The following is a 21,955-nucleotide window of genomic DNA, read 5'->3' on the forward strand; positions in this document are numbered from 1 at the left end:
CACAAGGATCTTACATCTTCTGATCCTTTGTCACCTCTTTCTAAGGGTTTGAATACATTTTTATCAACAGAGTCACCCCACCCTCTCTGCCTACTTGCCTGTCCTTTTGATACAATATATATCCTTGGATATTAAGCTGCCAACCATGATCTTCTTTCAGCCATGACTTGGAGATGCCCACAACATCATGCCTGCCAATCCAGCTTATTCCATATCCTGTGTGCATTCAGATATAGCATATTCAGTCCTGTATTCATCACCCTTTTATGATTTTGGCCCCCAGTTACATTTTAACTCATCCTGACTGCAATTTTGCCCTATATCTGCCTGTCCCTCCTCACAGTCTCACTATGCACTGCACCTACTTGTATACCAACTGGCCCATCCTCAGCCCTATCACTCTGGTTCCCATCCCCCTGCCAAATTAGTTTAAACCCTTCCCACCAGCTCTAGCATATCTGCCCACAAGGATATTTCCCCCCTCCGGTTCAAGTGTAACCTTTTTGTCTGGATCTTACTCTCCCTAGAAGAGATCCCAATGATCCAGATATCTGAAGCCTTAGCCCCTGCACCAATTCTTCAGCCACACATTCATCTGCTGAATTATCCTATTCTTACCCTCATAGCACATGGCACAGGCAGCAATCCAGAGATTTCTACCCCACAGGTTGTGCCTTTTGGCTTTCTGCCTAACTCCCTAGATCCTCTCTTCAGGACTTCCTCCCTTTTCCTATCCACATCATTGGTATCAATATGTACCACAACTTCTGGCTGTTCACCCTTCACCTTTAGGATGCCATGGACCTGATCTGAGACATCCCTGACCCTGGCACCTGAGAGGGAACATCACCATCCACTTATCTCTACAGAATCTGCTGTCTGTTCTTCTACTTATGGGATCCTCTTTTCACTACTGCACTCTTTTTCTCCCTCATTCCCATCCAAGTCACAAAGCCAGACTCAGTGCCAGAGACCCAATCACTGCGGCTGTCCCCTGGCAGTTCTCCCACCCTCCAGCAGTATCCAAAGTGGTATACTTATTATTGAGGGATGGCCACAGGAGTACTCTGCACTAGCTACTGAATGACTAGAAAAGTCCACATTTTTATGAAGTATAAAAATAAGAGGTGATCAAGTTGAATCACAGGAACTGGCTGAACAATATGTTGAACATTATTGTACTGCCCTGGGGTAATTGAAAGGACAGATGCATTATGTGAATACTACAGGCACTCTACAGCTAAATAGACCACACAAATAACCAAAGTAGGGGCACAGTTGGGAGTGTGGGATATCATCAGGTTTACTGTGGCTTCTCATGGTACTAAAACGAAGGTTGAAATAGATGTAATCTGACAGAATGAGAATAGAATATCTTATGGGAGAGTGGTACAAACATTAAGTAATTCCCCTATTTTCAGGAGGCCGATACCCAGAGTCGTTACTTTCTCCTGAGTCCATTAAGTTCTAGGATCGACCATGCAGCCCTTTTCTTACACCCACATTAATGAATAAACAAAGAATAAGGCAAGCCCAAACTCACTTCCCAGCATTGGGATGTCGTCCTAACTGTTTAAATATTCTGCATCCCCATATCAAGTCAAATCAAGTTTAATTGTCATTCAAACCATATGTAGATACAGCTGAACGAGACAGTGTTCCTCTGGGGTTAAGGTGAAAAACATTCTAAATAGCAAGAAAACACTCAAAAAATAGCAAGTAACATAATTTAAAGTAGCGAGCTAAGAAGCATATTCACTCAAAAATAAAACCTATATATAGCCCAAGACCCTGAACAACAATATACAGATGCACGCAACCCAGCCTGTTATTCCACCGCCTGAACACGGGAGTGTAGCACCAATGGCTGAGGCCAGGTCCCAGATGAGTTTGGACGCCACTTTATGGTGCTTCCGCATCTCTCACGTAGTCTGCAGTAGCAGGCAAGCCCAAGACTTGAGCCCTAGTTCTTGCTACAACTGAGGCTACACAGCCCCCATGTCACCTGTCCCTCCACTAGACAAGGGTAACAGGCCTGTGGCAACTTACATTATCACTGTCTAACAAAGTCTTGCGATCACAAGTCAAATGTCCAAGACAATCTCCCACAGTTATACTGCATTAACTTTCATGCTTATGAGTAGCGGACAGCACACAGTCTGCAGCCACGTCAGTTCTCCCATATCCAAAACTGATTCCTCCAATACCCCAACCGGCTCCTTCAACACCTTTGCCGGCTTCTTAACCACCACCCTGGCCTCAGCCGGCCTCTTTGACACCTCAGCCAGCTCCTTCACCACCGTCACGTTGTGCCTCTTTGACACCTCAGCCAGCTCCTTCTCCAACATCATGCATTGCCCCTTCAACACCTCAACCAGCTCCTTCTCCATCATGCATTGCCCCTTCAACAACACAGCCAGCTCCTTCTCCAACATCACGCCGTGCCCCTTCAACACCACAGCCAGCTCCTTCTCCAACATCACGCCGTGCCCCTTCAACATCACAGCCAGCTCCTTCTCCAACATCACGCCGTGCCCCTTCAACACCACAGCCAGCTCCTTCTCCAACATCACGCCGTGCCCCTTCGACACCACAGCCAGCTCCTTCTCCAACATCACGCCGTGCCCCTTTGACACCTCAGCTAGCTCCTTCTCCAACATCACGCCGTGCCCCTTTGACACCTCAGCTAGCTCCTTCTCCAACATCACGCCGTGCCCCTTTGACACCTCAGCTAGCTCCTTCTCCAACATCACGCCGTGCCCCTTTGACACCTCAGCTAGCTCCTTCTCCAACATCACGCCGTGCCCCTTTGACACCTCAGCTAGCTCCTTCTCCAACATCACGCCGTGCCCCTTTGACACCTCAGCTAGCTCCTTCTCCAACATCACGCCGTGCCCCTTCAACACCACAGCCAGCTCCTTCTCCAACATCACGCCGTGCCCCTTCAACACCACAGCCAGCTCCTTCTCCAACATCACGCCGTGCCCCTTTGACACCTCAGCCAGCTCCTTCTCCAACATCACGCTGAGGTGCCCCTTCAACACCACAGCCAGCTCCTTCTCCAACAACACGCCGTGCCCCTTTGACACCTCAGCTAGCTCCTTCTCCAACAACACGCCGTGCCCCTTTGACACCTCAGCCAGCTCCTTCTCCAACAACACGCCGTGCCCCTTTGACACCTCAGCCAGCTCTGCTGCCAGCACCAGTCCAGCTACTCTGATTAAAGTGCAACTGCAGTACCTGATGTTCTTGGAGTAGCATTGTCCTTGGATCATAAAAAGCAAATTTTTCAAAGAAGAAAGCACCTTTGGTTGACCCCCGATAGGCCACTGCATTTACACAACCTGCCATCTAACCAGAAGTAGGTATTCTTCCTTCTCTTTTAACAGCCAAGCAATAGTATCCAAAGAACCAATAAGCCCCAAGAAATCTTTCATTTGAATAGTTCAAGCACATCCCTTTTTGACACATAATCCATATTTGTTTTGTCTGCATTGATACTGGGATAGATTCCAACTGTCCAGTTTGATACTATCAGTGAATATATCCGTGTATGGCCCTTCAGCCAAGTTATCTATGCTGACCAAGATGCCTACTTGAATGAGTCCTTTTTGTAGGTGTTTGCCTCCCATATCCCCCTAAACCTCCCCTTTCACTCGAGTGCTTTTGATAGAACCTCAAGAATACTCCATTGATGATCAGCTGTCAACATTACACAACACACTGGTGTGGTCCAACAGGCCAGCCCATTGCTGATTTAGCTGTATTTGTTCAGAAAATTGTGATTCATTATATAAATTAAAGGGCTTTTAAACATTTAAATATCCTGGAATTTCCTTCATACAAAAGTGGGGTCTAAACAAAGTGAATAAAGAGAATCTGATTCCTTTGGTAGAAGGGTGAGAATGAAAAAGACATGGATTCAAAATGATTACAAAAAATCATGGTTGACAAGGAAACACAAATTTTCATGTCATGAGTATTCATGATGAAAGTTTCACTCCAAAATAAAATACGGCCAATGTAGGGTATCTGAAATAGATCCCGAATTTTCTGGAAATGCAGAGCAAGCCAGGCAAGATCAGTCGAGGAAGAAAACCAGATGGTGTGATCTTTCTTCTGAAGGAAAGTCAATGACATGAAAACCCTTCACTCTGTCTATGGGTTCTGCTTGACCTGCTAAATATTTCAGTATGTTACGTCTTTGTCCAAAATACTATATATTGTCCAGCATGTCAACAATTCATTTCCTCCCAATGATGCTACTCAACCTGCTGAGTTCTTCCTGTAGATTATTTATTGCTCTAGATTCTAGCATCTGCTGTCCCTCGCGTCTTTGCAGTGTGTTGTTCATATATTTGGAATTCACTGCCTCAAAGGCAAGTATGAACAGCTTCAATCATTATTTTCAGATGGAATTAGTTTGACAGTGTAGAAAGAAAATATTGCATGGCTATGAGAAAAAGCCAGGGAAACTGATTGATGAATGGACCCTAGCATAATACATTGAGATGACTCAAAGTTCAATGTTCAAAATAAGTTTATTATCAAAGTACTGTACATATATATCATCATATACAACCCTGAGATCCATTTTCTTGTGGACATAAGACCATAAGACATAGGAGCAGAATTAGGCCATTCAGCCCATTAAGTCTGCTCTGCCATTCCATCATGGTAGATCCCAGATCCCACTCAACCCGTGCACAATAAATATAAGAAGCACAATAGAATCAATGAAAAACCACAACCAACAGGATTTAACAGTGTAGATTAAACATAGGAAATATACTCTTAAAGGTTGCATTTTCAGAAATCTACGTATGTGGAAATAAAGCCACAAAATAGGTACGCTACAGACCCCAGTGGCTTCTGGAATGACATTAATGGTTGATTCACTGGAAGTACTGGAGGCAAGGCTCATCACACTGTCCTTGATGTTTCCAAGAGAGATGATTTGAACTACTCTCACATCAGCCATCAGCACTTCAGATCCTCCAGCTAGCACGAATGGGTATATATCAATGTCTGATGTCTTTGAATTTCCAGAATCTATTTGATAAGGTACCACATAAAATATCACTGCTCAATAAAAAAGTACACAGGGTGGGAATAGTATTGATGTGGTTGTTGTTTTGCATGGCAGGGGTTTTTCTCTTCACACACTTCTAATTGTTTTTTGTCCTCCTGCTTGTGGCCACATTGATGGATAGTGGCAACTTGAAAAGTTGGCTTGATTCACGATGAAGTGTGGCCCGGGAGGGGCAGCTACAGGTCTGTCCGTTTGGGACCCAGGGTTGGATCAATCTTCGCCTGGCATCTCATCACAGCTGTTCCAACATGGGTGGCCCTGAGTTTGCGTCACCTGATGGAGCTCTTGAAGCACACAAGCCTCCACACAATGTCAATGTGTTGATTCAGGTCGTGGAAGATTGATGTGGTGTGGTTAACGGAGAGTGGGTATTAAGGGGTCAGTTTCATATTGGCATTCAGTAATTAGTTGGGCGTCATAGAAACTTGTTCCTCACTGATTACTTGAACGAAGGGATCAAGTGTGCTATAGACAAATTTACTGATGACCAAGAGGTAGTTGCATTAGCAAGTTGAATGAGGACTCAAGGACTTATATTGGGATATAGATCGGTCAAGCAAAAGGGCAAGAAGCTGGAAGATAGAATATTATGTGCAAAGTGTGAGGTTATCCTCTTTGGAAGGAAGAATGAAAAAGCAAATTAGTATTTAAATGAAGTAAAAATACAAAAAATTGTGGTACTACAGGATTTATGGTTCACAGCACATGAACACAAGAACTTAGAATGTAGGTACAGCATATACTGTAATTAAGAAGGTTAATGGCATTTTGGCCTTTAGTGCAAGGGATATATAGTATTAAATCAGGGAGATTTTGAATTTTACAGGATTCTGCTGAGTACTGTGTACAGTTTTAGGTTCCATATTTAAGAGAACATGAGCTTTCATTGGAGGAAGGGAAAGAAAATCTCTGAAGTTTATTGCTGGAATAAAGAGATTAATATATGAAGAATGGGTGAGCTTTTTTGGGCCTGAATTGTTTGAAGGGCAGAAGAATAGGAGTTGATCTGATTGAAACGTACATGATCTTGGGGGAATTAATAAGTGGATGTTAAGATGATGTTTCCCTCAGTGGGTGGTATCTGGAACTAGGGGGCATAGTTTTAAAGAAAGGGGTCATCTATTTATGACAGTTAAGGAGGAACGTCTTCCCTCAAAAGCTGGTGAATCTTTAGAAATTTCTAGCCAAGAAAGCTGTAGAGATAGTCATCAAATTATTTAAGGTGGAGCCTGACAAACTACCAGGGAGTCAAGGACTTTGAGGGAGGAAGCAGGAAAGTTGTGTCGAGGCTGAAATTGGATCAGCCATTATCTTACTGAAAGCTCTCGGCATCAACAGATCTTCCACTACTTCTGTTTCCCACGGTGCTTGTACTCTGTCCTTCTGTTCATCACCGTTTCTTTTCTGTAAACAGTTTCTCCATGTCATGTGCCCTTTTTATATAGATACAGTACTTCTTTATCTGTTTCACTTGCATGCATTCCTTATCAGCTTCTACACGTTGCTTCTTTAGACAAGAAAACAAATTGCACACATGAGATCAAAAATGAAAGAAGATTTAACTCAAAGATAAGGTTAAAAATAAATTAACAGATGACCATGAAATATATTGGTGAGACAAGCTATTACCTACAATTTCGTGCACAGTGACCTTTTGATTTTAGCCAGGTTACTTAGGATAGATGATGAGTAGGAAGAGGAGCACTCCCAATGGATTGATATTGTGTACTGTACACTTGCAGAAGTGGCAAGGTCCATGGAACCTTAGCTACTAGAAAAGGAGTCTTATCAGCAAGGTAGAAGAAAATAACTAAAGAAAGTACAGTAAGTCCGAAGGCTTAGGAAACGAACTAGCCCTCTATTCGTTCCATTCCATTCTCCATTTTCTCCAGCTTTGTCGTATCTTTTCTGACATAGAAACATAGAAACATAGAAAATAGGTGCAGGAGTAGGCCATTCGGCCCTTCGAGCCTGCACTGCCATTCAGTATGATCATGGCTGATCATCCAACTCACAACCCTATACCTTCCTTCTCTCCATACCCCCGATCCCTTTAGCCACAAGGGCTATATCTAACTCCCTCTTAAATATAACCAATGAACTGGTCTCAACTGTTTCCTGTGGCAGAAAATTCCACAGATTCACCACTCTCTATGTGAAGAAGTTTTTCCTCATCTCAGTCCTAAAAGGCTTCCCCTTTATCCTCAAACTGTGACCCCTCGTTCTGGACTTCCCCAACATCGGGAACAATCTTCCTGCATCCAGCCTGTCCAATCCCTTCAGGATTTTATACGTTTCAATAAGATCCCCCCTCAATCTTCTAAATTCCAATGAGTATAAGCCTAGCCGATCCAGTCTTTCACTATATGAAAGTCCTGCTATCCCAGGAATCAATCTGGTGAACCTTCTTTGTACTCCCTCTATGGCAAGAATGTCTTTCCTCAGATTAGGGGACCAAAACTGCACACAATACTCCAGGTGTGGTCTCACCAAGGCCTTGTACAACTGCAGTAGTATCTCCCTGCTCCTGTACTCAAATCCTCTTGCTATGAGTGCCAGCATACCATTCACCTTTTTCACCGCCTGCTGTACCTGCATGCCCACTTTCAATGACTGGTGTACAATGACACCCAGGTCTCATTGCACCTCACCTTTTCCTAATCAGCCACCATTCAGATAATAATCTGTTTTCCTGTTTTTGCCACCAAAGTGGATAACCTCACATTTATCCACATTAAATTGCATCTGCCATGAATTTGCCCACTCACCCAACCTATCCAAGTCACCCTGCATCCTCTTAGCATCCTTCTCACAGCTAACACTGCCTTCCAGCTTCGTGCCATCCGCAAACTTGGAGATGCTGCATTTAATTCCCTCGTCTAAGTCATTAATATATATTGTAAACAACTGGGGTCCCAGCACTGAGCCTTGCGGTACCCCACTAGTCACTGCCTGCCATTCTGAAAAGGTCCCGCTCATTCCCACGCTTTGCTTCCTGCCTGTCAACCAATTCTCTATCCACATCAATACCACACCCCCAATACGGTGTGCTTTAAGTTTGCACACTAATCTCCTGTGTGGGACCTTGTCAAAAGCCTTTTGAAAATCCAAATATACCACATCCACTGGTTCTCCCCTATCCACTCTACTATACATCCTCAAAAAATTCTATGAGATTCGTCAGACATGATTTTCTTTTCACAAATCCATGCTGACTTTGTCCGATGATTTCACCGCTTTCCAAATGTGCTGTTATCACATCTTTGATAACTGACTCTAGCATTTTCCCCACCATCGATGTCAGACTTACTGGTCTATAATTCCCTGGTTTCTCTCTCCCTCCTTTTTTAAAAAGCGGGGTTACATTAGCCACCCTCCAATCCTCAGGAGGTAATCCAGAATCTAAAGAGTTTTGAAAAATTATCACTAATGCATCCACTATTTCTTGGGCTACTCCCTTAAGCAGTCTGGGATGCACACCATCTGTCCCTAGGGATTTATCTGCCTTTAATCCCTTCAATTTACCTAACACCACTTCCCTACTAACATGTATTTCCCTCAGTTCCTCTGTCTCACTAGACCCTCGGTCCCCTACTATTTCCGGAAGATTATTTATGTCCTTGTTCCCCATGATCAATTCACCTGTTTCGGACTGTAAGGGACCTACATTTGTCTTAACCAATCTTTTTCTTTTCACATGTCTATAAAAGCTTTTACAGTCAGTTTTTATGTTCCCTGCCAGTTTTCTCTCATAATCTCTGCTGGACTCTGAATTTCTCCCAGTCCTCAGGTGAGCCCCTTTTTCTGGCTAATTTGTATGTTTCTTCTTTGGAATTGATACTATCCCTAATTTCCCTTGTCAGCCATGGGTGCACTACCTTCCCTGATTTATTCTTTTGCCAAACTGGGAAGAACAATTGTTGTAGTTCATCCATGCAATCTTTAAATGCTTGCCATTGCATATCCACCGTCAACCCTTTAAGTATCATTTGCCAGTCTATCTTAGCTAATTCACGTCTCATACCTTCAAAGTTGCCCTTCTTTAAGTTCAGAACCTTTGTTTCTGAATTAACTATGTCACTCTCCATCTTAATGAAGAATTCTACCATATTATGGTCACTCTTACCCAAGGGGCCTCTCACGACAAGATTGCTAATTAACCCTTCCTCATTGCTCAATACCCAGTCTAGAATGGCCTGCTCTCTAGTTGGTTCCTCGACATGTTGGTTCAAAAAACCATCCCGCATACATTCCAAGAAATCCTTTTCCTCAGCACCCTTACCAATTTGGTTCACCCAATCTATATGTAGATTGAAGTCACCCATTATAACTGCTGTTCCTTTATTGCACGCATTTCTAATTTCCTGTTTAATACCATCCCCAACCTCACTACTACTGTTAGGTGGCCTGTACACAACTCCCACCAGTGTTTTCCGCCCTTTAGTGTTATGCAGCTCTACCCATATCGATTCCACATCCTCCCGGTTAATGTCGTTCCTTTCTACTGCGTTAATTTCTCTAACCAGCAATGTTACCCCACCTCCTTTTCTTTCATGTCTATCCCTCCTGAATATTGAATATCCCCGAATGTTGAGCTCTCATCCTTGGTCACCTTGGAGCCATGTCTCTGTGATCCCAACTATATCACATTCATTAATAACAATCTGCACTTTTAATTCATCCACCTTGTTACGAATGCTCCTTGCATTGACACACAAAGCCTTCAGGCTCGCTTTTACAACATTCTTGGCCCTTATACAATTTTGTTGAAAAGTGTCCCTTTTTGATTTTTGCCCTGGATTTGCTGGCCTGCCACTTATACTTTTCACCTTACTACTTTTTACTTCTACCCTCATTTTACACCCCTCTGTCTCCCTGCACTTGTTCCCATCCCCCTGTTGTGAACTAACCTCCTCTCTCCTAGTCTCTTTAATTTGATTCCCACCCCCCAACCATTCTAGTTTAAAGTCACCTCAGTAGCCCTCGCAAGTCTCCCCGCCAGGATATTGGTCCCCCTAGGACTCAAGTGTAACCCGTCCTTTTTGTACAGGTCACACCTGCGCCAAAAGAGGTCCCAATGATCCAAAAACTTGAATCCCTGCCCCCTGCTCCAATCCCTCAGCCACACATTTATCCTCCACCTCATTGTATTCCTATTCTCACTGTCGCGTGGCGCAGGCAGTAATCCCGAGATTGCTACTTTTGCAGTCCTTTTTCTCAACTCCCTTCCTAACTCCCTATATTCTCCTTTTCCCTTTTCCTACCTATGTCATTGGTACCTATATGTACCACAACCTCTGGCTCCTCACCCTTCCACTTCAGGACTTCTTGAACACGATCAGAAATATCCCACATTTCAGTGTGAAGTTTTTTTAACCACCATCTTCTCCACCATTATTGACAAGGCTCATAACTATATCTGTTCCATTTCCTTCACTTCTCTTCAACCCATTCTCCTCACAGTCAGAGCAAGGATAGGATTCACTTTCCGCCCTAGTAGATCATCTCTGGAATTCCTGCCATCTTCAATGAAATGATACCAACAGACACATCTTTCCTTCCCATTTATCTTTGGCAAGCTGATTTGACAAGTCTCTCTGCAATTCCCTCGAACATATTTCTCTTCTGACAGCACTTTCCCAGGCAATTGCCCTTCTACCATTTCCTGTCCTACCAGCTAAGGACCAAACACACCTTCCATGTAAAGCACAATTCCCTTGCATTTCTTCCAATTGAGTGTTCTCCTCATTGAATCAGACACAGATTAAGTAATCACTTTGGAGAATTCCTCTGTTCAGTCTGCAAAACTGACCTTAACTTCTGAACTCTTGTCACTTTCATCTTCGACACCAATGGCATCTGAGCACCCCACCTTCAGATTGTTCCAATAAGGTTCAAGGCATCTTATCTTCCACCTAGGGACATGGAATCCCAGATGCATAATTCTCAGGAATCAGTAATGAATTTACCCATTTCAGGTAAACAAACTCTCTAGTTTGTGTTAAAACTATTCAGTTTAATGCATGGTGGAATGTGTAACATTAATTCAGCTTTTCTCTTCACAGATGCAAATAGGCCTGTTGAATATCTTCAATGTTAGATATCCAATGACTGTTGTGTTCTACGTCTCATAGTTTCAGCATTTTTTCTTGTTTCTGTACTTATTCAACTCTCTCCATTTATATCGCTTCAGACAATGCATCTGCCATTAACAAGCCTTCACCACCACTCAGGCAGCCATTACTAAAACATTTGTAAACTACAGTCTCTACCCAAACTAGACATTCCCTTTGATCTTTCCATCCCTACAGCTGAAAGCATCCTGGTTTTTCACTTCTCCTAGTTCTGATAAAAGTTTGACCCTATCACTCTTTCCACAGATGTTGTTTGAGCTGCTGGGTGTTTCCTGCATCTTCTGTTTTATTTCAGTTTCCTGTACCTCCAGTTTATTGCTCCTAGACTTTCATGGTTCAGCTGGACTCCAGTAGCACAATTTGCATTGAGATCAAGCCAAAATTGAAATTCAGCCAAATTCGCTCTGGCTAGAACACCGCTTACTCTCCATTTGCAACTGTGAACTTTAACAACGCAGAATATTCCATTGGTGAGGAAGCTGAAGTTACTGGAAAAAGCTTACCTGTCCCATACATTAATTCTCCAGTCAACTAGGTTATAAAACATCTTGTAGTTTAGACTACTGTGCCCTACACTTCCAAAGGAGACAAGCAATAAGGATAAATAAACATTAGGATCATTGGTTTAAGTGGGATGCTGTAGGATAGGCCTGTTCCCAAGAAGCACTCATTACCTGACCCCATTAGTTAATCTGAGTGGTAAACACTTCCATCTAATTACCACCTGAGTAAAAATATAAACATTGATTTGGTTTATTTGAATCTTATTTGCCAAGGAATAGTCATTACAATTATTGGGTGAATCATGCATTTTAATAATGTATGACCTCAGAAGCACTTACTTCATTTAAAAGCTCATTTGAACATTACAGTGTGAATGGCTTAGGCGAGGTTGGTAAAGACCCAAGTGCAGGAACATCCAAGACTAGGCTCGAGACATGATTTCAAGATTATGGCGAGAACAGTGTTCTTGACTAGATGCTAGATGAGAATCCAAACAAGACAGAAATCCAAAATGTATTTGCAGACTGAACTAAAGTTAAGCTGATGATTGAGCATCAAATCTGAATTCAGCTGCTCTTTATATATTAAAATCGTGGCACCAACACACGGCTGCCAATTAGCAGAGTAGGCCTGAATCTTTAAAGTGGCCAAGTCAGCCATCCACACTCTTGAGAATCAGAGCCTCTAAATCACGGAAGCTGGTGTGGTCGCATACGTACCGTAACAGGGGTAGCAAATGGAATTTGAGCCTTTCAGCTCATTTTCTATGGACTAATGATACTTATTACAAAACTCAGGCAATACTTACCTTTTATTAGCACTGTGTGTCAAACTCTGTACCTTAACACAGCTCCCCTTGACATCCAGCACTGGTGAATCTCTGCTTAGGGATTTCAGCAGGACCCTCCTTTCCTTCAACATTCTGTGGCTCACATTGTTTCCAACTTCTGATTTGCATTATTAGCTTGCAGGGTGCACATCTTTGAGCTTGTCCCTGATTCCAATCACAGGTGATGCTGCAAAGATTCGGCTTCACATTTTGACTCTTTCCCCATATTGATCACTCCTGCATGACCATTCCATTTCTGGTGGTTCACCTGGGAGTGTGAAACGTCAACTTGTGATTGACAAAATTGAAGTGCTGAAATTTTCCAGTCCCTCCAATTTGGCAGTTCATCCATGGTAAAGGTGTTTAAATAATCACATCCCATTAGTTCGATTAACTGGTGAACTGGTGAACGTAATTTCTGTGAGTTTCCATGAAATAGTCAACCACCAGCTGCTGCACTCACCAAGAGGCCAGATTATCAAACGCAGGACAAGTAGTAGAAAGTAATTAGCCTGTTTTCTCTTTGCTTTATACTTTCGATACTTTGAAGAGCACGAATCTGACATCTGAAATGCAAAGTGTACAATGTACTTCTCTGATGCAGGGAGAAGTGGAAAGACCATATTGTAAACAGAGCCTGCTGTGCTGCTTGGCATTGAGCACCATGTTTAATATTACACTGACTGATAATTCTGCAAAAAAAAGTTACAAATGTTTATTTAACACACATCCTCTGTTTCAAAACACCATGCTGTTAAGGGTTTTCAGAGCCTGTGATCCTGCCAGGGGTATTTCAGCAAATTATTTCTCTTGAGCAACTCAGTAGCAACCCTAATCCACCTTGTACCTGTTGCTATACACTCACAGCCAGATCCTGGATTGGCCACAGCCTTTGTGCCCAGAGTTCCAAACAAACAAACGGCCTGAATGACTGGAGGAAGTGAGTTTATACCATAGCAATACAAAGAGACTCCTCGACACATAAGGGAGTCTGCTCATACAATCCCCTGCTGCTTATGAAAATACATGTACTGCAGGGCAAAATGATTTGAATCATTATATTTCATTAACAAATTTGCGCAGACCAAGGAGCACCTAAAGTAAACCAGACATAACGTTTTGACCTCTCTACATTTACTACATGTTACTCTGCTAAGAAGGCGTTAGTATAAAGACACTACACTGAGGAAGTATTAAGAAAGAATTAGCGTTGACTAAAGTAGTGAAGTCATCATAACACCAGGCAACTGTATACCCATGGACAGAGTTGAGTCATAGTAACCTCAAAGTGAAGACGGGACTTGAGTTTAGATTTGAGTGTGAAGAATTAAAGACTAGTGTATGAGATAATTGAATTAAGCCTTGAAACTATTGAAACAGGAACAGAGCAGTGACAGTGTAGATAAAACGTGGTTTCACCATGAGTCTTGAACTCCCCGACAAAGTGTAAGAGTACTTCAGTTCAGAGTGCAAGAGTACTTCAGTTTATGTATGAACAAATCAAGATGTTTTTCAGCACAAACAGTATCATTGAAATTGACAGGAAAGGCAAAATGACACACAAGCATGAAATGAAGCCATATGAGAAGATAAGGAAGTGATCTTGGTCGTAAAGATAGGCTCAGATACTGTATCTGTGCACTGCCTTAGCAGACAATTAAGGTACAATGCAAGACAAAAGATGTCCCACTTGCTGAGGTAAAAGAGAAACCGTGGAACCACTTTAATATTTGAAGGTTCTAGCAAGTTACAAATTTAGGACTAGAAAGCAAAGGCCAATTAAATAAAGATAGTGTTGGCCTTCATTGCACGCCATTGCCATCACCCTCCACCTGGCCCTAACCCACCTGGACAAAAAAGACACGTATGTTCGAATGCTGTTCATAGACTTCAGTTCAGCATTCAACATGATCATTCTCAGAAACTGATTGGAAAGCTGAGCCCACTGGGCCTGAACATCTCCCTCTGCAACTGGATCCTAGACTTCCTGACTGGGAGGCCTCAGTCAGTCCGGATTGGAAGCAGCATCTCCAACACCATCACACTGAGCATGGGGGCCCCCAGGGCTGTGTGCTCAGTCCACTGCTGTTCACTCTGCTGACCCACGACTGTGCTGCAACACACAGCTCGACCCACATCATCAAGTTCGCCGATGACACGACCGTGGTGGGTCTTATCAGCAAGAACGGTGTGTCAGCATACAGAGAGGAGCTGCAGTGACTAACAGACTGGTGCAGAGCCAACACCCTCATCAGGCTGGATTCAGGAAAGATTGTGTAAGGTTTTCCTTGGATAAGGTGGAAGGGCTGTGGGTAGAGAACCCTCAGAGGGTGATGATCTAATTCTCCACCACAGATGGCTGTGGAGGCTGTTAATTAATATATTTGAAAAGGAAACAGATAAAAATTAAGGCACAATAGGTGTTAAGGAATATATGAAAATAGAGGTGAATCAAATGGCACAAGTACAAAGAGCCAAATGACCTACTTCTCTTTTTCTAAGTTTCTGTTCGATTGCTTCACGATATAGGAGAATTTGTTGTGACAAGTTGCCTGCTGCCTAGCAGGTGAGCAAAATTACCTAAAACTTTTTGAATGCATAAAGCTTTATGCTTATGCGTGCGTACAAAATAGTTATGTCAATGGATGTGGCTTCTGAAAATACGGAAGACTTTTAGTCAATGCACAGAGTCTGTGTTAATGCATGGTCATATAACAACAGCAAAGACATGAGCTCCAAAGTTAAGCCAAGTCATTCATAGTAACAGAAAATGCTACAAATACTCAGCAGGTCAGGAAACATTTGTGGAAAACCAAATGGAATCTATATTACAGGTCAAAGATTTACAGCATTTACGGAATTCTGATTTTCCTCGAACTATGTCACATGAACATGTGAGAAATACTGGAGGGTGGTCGTCACTAATATACCAGCTCAGAGCAGTGGCACATTCTATATGTTGCCTTAATGAAAAGCCAGAAAAATGTCAGCCACATAGATACTATGTTAGGGAGAAGTGAAAACAGAAAGCCGCAAAGAAGCTTGTCTAACATTAAAGTTAATGAGAAAATTAATGACTGAATTGTAAACCGTATTTACACAAATACTGGAATTTTTTAAAATTAAAGTGCAATAGAATAGTCATTTTATCAACTTGAATACTAACATGGCTGCTGCAGTTTGAATCCATTACTGCATAAATTTCTTTCCATAATCACTTTAGAGCAGGGGTTCCCACAGATCCTGGGATCCACAGATCCTTCAGTTAATGGCATAAAATAGGTTAGGAGCCCATGCTTTAGATGGTTTGACATAAGTTAGTCTTTCATTCTTCCACATTTTTTGTGACTTAAAGCTATTTGTTTTCTCTGAATCCTGTTCTGAGGGAGGATCTTTAACCTAGAAACTTAACTCTACCTCTCTTTCTACTGATGCTGCCTGACCTGCTGAGTGTTTCCTGTATTTTTTGTTTTTATTTCACGTTTTCAGTATCCGCAGTTTTTTGGATGTTACTTCACGGAGAATGCACAAGGCTATATAAACTTGAGGCACCATTTCATAAATGTGAGTATTTTTAAAAGGATATTTTGCATTGCAGTTAAGTCTTATGACCCAGGAAATAAGTAAGTTAATGTTATTACCATTAACTTTTTGAATGGTTTTACAAGTTATCTTAAAACTCTATATTTTCTAGTTATTTAAATGCTTTTGATTTGTACAAGTATAAACCAAGTTAACAAGTAAGAACTTTCCCTGATTTCAGATTCTTAAAGCTTCTGTGTTAGGCCTGCTCCTTTAGGCACCTCATCTCTCTACCCAGCTAATAGGATTCACCTGCTGCTCATTCCAGATACATCACCTGCAGCCTATTTAACCCCAGTTTTCATCCATTTTCCTGTTCAACTATTGAACTAGTTGCTCCTAGTTACTGGATGTGTTTAGTTTCTCTTCTCTCTTGGCTTGTAACCCCTTAAGCCTTGTTATTTTGCTGTCTCGTATTAAAGTTATAGGCTACTGCTAAATCATTTCCACTGCACTGCTTTTGTGTCAAGTCTCCTCTACATTCCCTGACATTCTGTGGCTGATATGAAAGAGTGGGACAGATGTTCATTTTTCCCATTCAAATAGTATATGATGTTTGTATAGTACTTCCCTGAGATGTTGATGGTTTTTGCTGAGTTACATCTATTTTACACTTGGCTAGTTTGAGGAGATTCAGGAAATACTTGAGCATAATTTGATCTGCAAAATCAGCATTCAGCACAGTTACTGTTCTAACTTCTAAAATTGACCAACTAGGAAATCATTAGTGACAAGGGAGATTGCAGTTGCTGGAATGCAAAGCAACAAAGAGACTGCTGGAATAATTCAGTCAATTGAACAGCATCTGTGGGGGAAAGAATTGCTGACATTTCTGGTCAAAATTTTGCATTAGGAAAACATTAGACCCAGTTGCAACTCAAATGGGAAGAGATCTCAAAGATATCAATTCCTTGCTTGGAAGTATGAAATGATGGATTTTGACAGAAAGAAAAAGATGAACTATAAACTAAATGATAACATTTTTGAACAGTCAAGGTGATATAAGGACTCATGTTGCTAAACCTTCCATGAAAGAATGAGTTAATAAAATTATTAAAGCATACTAGATCCAGGGCATTATAAACTAATACACAAAGGAAAGGGACTCAGATAAAATTTAGGAAATAATTGATTAGAGGATTGCATCCAATTCTTGGCAATGTGCATTTTATGAAGAACAGTACAAATTGTAAGAGTCCTCAGACATGTAGAGAACTTGGAAAACGTTGAGATTTTTTTTCTACGTAAAAGTAGTAGAGGTTAAAAAGAAATGTTTCACAATATGAAAGGGCTTCATATAATCTAGAACACACTGACTGAAAAAAGCGATGAATGCCGACAACTATAATTTGTGGAATATAGAAAAGGAAAAGAATCATTGTTACAAGTTCAGAGAGGTGCAATTGTCAAAGGTGGACTGAATACCCAAACTGGCTGATGCTATGTGATTCTATGAACAGTGTGCTGTATTTCCCACGGTAAGTTATCTGAGCAATGCAGGTTCTCTGCTGAGCACTCCAGCATTATGTACACTTCTATGCCAGGTGCAATTCCAAGATATTACAGCCTGAAGTGGCACAGTTAGCTTTTGAATGGATGCCAGAACTTGCAATCATGTAGCCTTGGTCAGCTGTGTATTTGAGAGCACTCTTACTTGGAATTCTGTCTCACGTTAGATTTGTCTGCACTTTAAATTTCTTTCTATTCCATGCCTCCTCCACTTCACTTATCCACAAATTTCCAGCAGCTGGGTTTAAATGTAACGTGTAAGTTGTTCCTTGGCTCAGTAACAAGTGCATGACTTATGGATCTGCCTTAACCCATCTATGCTTTTCACATGACTAGGAATGGTCCTCAGTCAAAATAGACAAATGTCAAACATGTTTAAACCTCACAGAGTAAACAATAAGCATGAATCATGTAATATCCAGTCTGAAAGGATGAATCAGCCAGAATCACAGAATGGAAGAAATGAAATTCCACTGGAATACCTTCCAAAGCAATGTGGAGAATTACAATCTCCTACCTCCTCCTTCCTCCTCATCTGCAGAGGCAAAGCAAAGGGTTGCAAACTCAAGCATCCTGTTCAGACACATCACTGCTTGCAATGGCAACTGCCCTCCCCAGGACTGCAAGAAATTGTTGCGAGTTGTGAATGCAGCCCAGTCCATCACGCAAACCAGCCTGCTCTCCACTAACTCTGACGACACTTTTCACTGCATTGGGAAAGGAGCTGACATACTCAAGGACCCTTCCTCCCCAGCCACCCTCTCTTCTCCCCTCTTCTGTCAAGCAGAAGATAAAAAAAACCTGAGAGCACAAACTACCAAATTTGAGGACAGCTTCAGTTCCGCAATTGTCAGCCTCTTGAACAGACTTCTCATATGTTAAAAGATAAACTCCTGAATTCCTGATCTCCCAATCTATCTCCTTGTGGCCCTTGCACTTTATTTGTCTACCTGCACTGCACTTTCTCTGTAACTGCAACACATTTTGGAGTCTGTTATATTTTTATATTTTATATTTTTACTACATTGCTGTAATCATGTATGGCATGATCTGTCAGGACAGCACACAAAACAATAGCTTTTCATTGTATCTTGGTACATGTGACAATAATAAAGCAGTGGATGAAGTGTGTACACTTGGCAGAATGCAACAGGTGAATTAAGAGTTAGTCAAAGCAAAGTTAGTGGATGGTTACAACCAAGAAAAAAGTATAGGCAAGGATTGAAAAGTAAAGAGCTGGTAAAATGACTACATTGGCAGATAAGGAATTGAGAGGTTGGATTCTAAGGTCTGGTAAGGACACCAGAAGTGAATAAAGAAGCTGGGGGACAACGACGGATGATCCAACATAACCAAAAGGAATCACCCAGAGCCCGTAGAGTCCAGGTAGGAATGGAATGGTGACTAGGCAAGTTATTTAGCCTGAGGGCCAGTCCTTGTTCCAACAGAATTAGAGATACTAAATAGTCATGATTAAGTTTTTACACCATGAGAAGAAGTTATTCGGAATGGAAAGTAAGGTAAAGTGGGTCAACTGATTAAAAAGATGGCTTAGTTTGTTTCATGTGAATGAAAGGGTATGCATGTGGAATGCTGGAGACATTCATGCAGAAGAAGCCATAAATGTACCGCCTCCCCTCCTCTCGCACCCCACCCCTGCATTACCAAACATTAATCAAAAGGAAGGAGAACAAATCCCAAAGAGAACTGAAATGAATATTGAAATAGAAAGGGAGAAAATGAGACAAGGCTAGCCCATGTTGGGAACAGGAAGGTCAAAAAGGATTGTGAAGAATGAAAATGAGAAGAAAAGGGAATAAAATCACTCTGAAGTGACAGTCTGATGAAAGTCCAGCAGATGTAAAAAGAGAGGAATTCAAAATTAACATTGTAGGCAACTGTGTTAAAGGAAGAGCTCAAAAATAATATAAAGTAAAGGAATCATTCATGAAGGCATGAGAACTCTAGAAGTGAAATAAGGCCTTGTAGAGAGAGCAGAGGCAATGTAGTACTGACAATGGGTAAAGAAATTATAACACAAGGTTTTAGGTCAGTCTTCATAAAATCCGTAAAGCTTTGCTTTCAGAACCCAGAACAAAATAAACATAAAATAACAGAAACAGTGTAGGCAATGTATTGACAAATAAAAAAGCATTTATATTTCACATCAAATAGAGCAGATACAGTGACTGAAGCACATGTAGGAGGTTAATGAGGACTAGAAATGAGCAATAATAAGAATAAATGGACCAAATTGGAATATAAATGTTATCTTTATTACTAATTCCTTTCCCAATAATGTGGATTAAGTAAGACTAGATTCCATTTATTAGGAATTCTTCTCCACAACTAAATTAGTTAAACGGCATTCTGTTGTCTTCTCAGACCTGCGATATTACATGACAGTGATTTGTTATAATTCTGCTCCCTTCCCCCACTCCCCAAATCTTGGCTGGCTGCCAGACAGTCAAGCATCAGCCTTGCAATAATGCAGTTTGAACCAAGCACCTTCCTCAATGAATGTTAACAGATATAGCAGACAAGGACTTTGCTTTTCATGGCAAATACATACTATTGCCATGTATTCTATGCATTGCACGGAATTGAACATTAAATGTACTAAGAAAAACACCCATATTCCTTCAGAATAATCATCCTTATTGTTCCCAGCTACAAGAACACAAATGCCAATGTCAAGGACAAAAGCAGTCCATTTGCATCTTGCAAGATTCAAAGACTAGGAATGCAAAATACACTGTCCAGCATTTACCAGTGATAATTACTGATTCCCTTTGTGGGACAATGTCAGACATTGTATTTGGCAAGACTGTTTCATCTTTTGATTAATTGGATGGCGCACGTGCAAACACTGCATACTGCAAGTCAGTATTCCTATTCGTGCATAAATTTGTTCAAGTTTAATATTTCATTTACTGACAGTCAAAGTTGATTTCCGTTCCAAAACTGGAAATTAAGAATACTGTAGAAATATGCAGCAACAATGCAATAGTTTCTATTTCCAGGAGATTTGCAATGTGGCTCAGAGGTTCGTGAAGCAGTCGGTATAATTGCGAATGGCTAATTAGCTTTGCCATGTCGGTAATTCCTTCAGCATCACTTTTCCCTGTCATTGTAGAGAGTGCAATGCATATTTCCATAACCTTGCATCTACAGAGCTATGTCAAATATAGCAAACATCGGAATGTAAGATTCAATGTGGAAGATGATAAGTAACAAAGGTGATTATAAGTACGACAGTGGTCTGTGGTTATATTAGGGTTTCAGTCACCGCTCGTCAATGCACATCATTACAAAGGTAATGGAACACAACAGGAAGTGTTTCAGATAGAATGTTTCCAATAAGTTACTTGTGTGAAAACTGGCCTTTGAAGAGCGACATTTCATCACCAAAGTGCCAAGAAGACATTTAATGCTCGGCATATTTCATCAGTACGATAGATTTGCTGTTATTAAGAACACAAATAATTCAGAAGCACTTTGCAAAATGAGCAATATTTTAGGAAAAACGTTCAAACTATTTTATACTCTTGTTTTCACCTAGATGTGTTCTAATTGACCTTAACCCACACAGTGACAAAAAAAAATGAAAGAGCTGGGATTCAGAATGACTGAATTACTACATTGTGTTTGATAAATGCATTTAATGATAGTCCTGTCATGCAAAGTACCTGATAGTGATGACCCTGCAGATATGCAGCCTTGAGCAAAATAGATTCTGAAAGTTTTTGCTTTCCAGTAGCTGCTGTTGTTTTACTGACAAAGGCATTGTGCAGCTGGCATATGTGTTACCACTGACAAAACAGTAATAGGCACAATCTGTTTGATTTTCCACTTGCCTTATGGAATCACTTTAAGCAGGACTCAGCCACCAACAAGATAAAAAAAAAGGTACTGCAAGATGGGCCACACTCCTCACACAGATTCAAGTATTCAGTTTCTTTTGTGATGGGTCACTGGATAAATTGGAAATAATTTTCAAGCTGCTAATCAATTTAAGCTCAAGCACAGTGGAAAATGGCTCACTCCGGGGAAGTTCCACATTGAAGCGTACAGAAGCATGACCCCACAGTACTGCCACAAGAGTGCTCAGTCGGTGCCTCACTCCCACACTATGCACCTGCGCTGTAATCTGCAGGCTCAGCAGCCCTTTCTCCTCTCGCGGTGAGCTCCTTACTCACGGACTGGCCACTGGTTGGACCATCCACTCCAGCATGACCCAATGGGTTTCTCCTCAGCTGGACACCTGGTACTGAACCACACAAGGGCAGGAGGCCGGCAGTTCAC

The sequence above is a fragment of the Mobula birostris genome, chromosome 2 (genome assembly GCF_030028105.1).
Source record: "Mobula birostris isolate sMobBir1 chromosome 2, sMobBir1.hap1, whole genome shotgun sequence".
In the NCBI taxonomy this organism is placed as follows: Eukaryota; Metazoa; Chordata; class Chondrichthyes; order Myliobatiformes; family Myliobatidae; genus Mobula; species Mobula birostris.